Source organism: Lontra canadensis, unplaced genomic scaffold (genome assembly GCF_010015895.1).
Source record: "Lontra canadensis isolate GAN:19392208 unplaced genomic scaffold, GSC_riverotter_1.0 scaffold85, whole genome shotgun sequence".
Classification (NCBI taxonomy): domain Eukaryota; kingdom Metazoa; phylum Chordata; class Mammalia; order Carnivora; family Mustelidae; genus Lontra; species Lontra canadensis.
Window position 1 is genome coordinate 3,484,860 of NW_022631079.1, and position 1,613 is coordinate 3,486,472.

The following is a 1,613-nucleotide window of genomic DNA, read 5'->3' on the forward strand; positions in this document are numbered from 1 at the left end:
AACAGTGGAGCGGATGCGGAGGAGAGCAGACGCCCACAAGAACCAGCCCGACCTGGAATAGCAGAGAAGGTTTGTGGCTGACCTGCTGGCAGGGCGGGAGGGCTGGACTGTCTCTAGGCAGAGTTTGGACTTGCTCTGAGGTTCAGGGAACCACAGGAGAGGCAAGGGGTGGTGCTGTTTTCTTGTTTTAATGGAAGTGTAGTTGACACACGTTACGTTAGTTTCAGGTGGATGAGATAGGGATTGGACAGCTCTGCATTATGCTGTGTTTGCCCCAAGTGCAGCTGCCATCCGTCACCAAACAACGATTCTAATTCCATCAGCTTTACTCCCTGTGCTGCACCTTTTATCCCCATGACTTACTCATTCCATAACTGGAAGCCTGTACCTCCTGTTTCCCTTCCTCCATTTTACATCTCCCCCCACCCCCTCTGGCCACCTTCAGTTTGTTTATGGGTCTGTTTTTGCTTTTTCTGTTCATCCACTTTTTTTTTTCAGATTTCACATATGAGTGATATCATGCGGTTTTCCTCTTTCTCTGACTTGTTTCCATTAGCATCACACTCAAGGTCAATCCATGGTATTGCAAATGGCAAGAGCTCATTCTTTTTAATGGTTGAGTAATATTCCATTGTCTGTCTGTCTGTCTATCTCTCTATCTATGTCTGTATATCACATCTTCTTTATCCATTCACCTGTTGATGGTCACTTGGGCCACTTCCATATTGACTATTGTAATTAATGTTCCATTAAACACAGGGGTGCACATATCCTTTCAAATTAGTGTTTTTATTTTCTTTGGGGTAAATGCCCAGTAGTGCAATTGCTGAGTCATAGGGTAATTCTATTTTTACCTTTTTGAAGACCCTCCATACTCTTTTCCAAGTGGCTGCCCCAGTTGGCATTCCCACCAACAGTACATGAAGGCTCCTTCTTCTCCACATTTTTGCCAACACTTGTTATTTCTTGGCTTTTTGAACCTTCTGACAGGTGCAAGGTGATAGCTCATTGTGGTTTTGATTTGCATTTCCCTGATGATGAGTGATGTTGAGCATCTTTTCATGTGTCTGTTGGCCACCTGGGTGTCTCCTTTGGGGAAATGTCCATTCAGATCCTCTCAGGGGACGATGGTCTGGACAGCCTGCTGGCCTGTAGGTTAGGGAGATGTGGTGCTAGACTGGGCTCTGCCTTTTTGATCTCTTTGCCTCAGCTTTGTGACAAGCCAGATGCAAGGTTGTACTGTGAATTCTCTACATTCTAGAGGATACACCTTAGGGCAGCGTGCAGGGTGAGAACTTGGAAGAAGAGAACTCTTTGGTTTCAGGAAGTCAGGCCTGAGGACCTGGAACCAGGCTGGTGGTTAAAGGGAACATCAGGAAGATAAGTTTTCTAGAGATTTGGAAGTGGCTCTCAGAACGCTTCTGGGATACACTCTGTGGAGACGGAGGAAATGTAGGAAAAAAAATGTCTTGGGGGCTGCTATTTGTAGCATTAGATGACTAGGAGATCTTGGAAGGACCCAAAAATATAGGATTAGAGGTTGGGTGGGCAAAGCAGGGTTGGAAAAAGAGGGGCCTTGGTGTCAGACAAGGGGTGGTTTTGAATCCCACCTC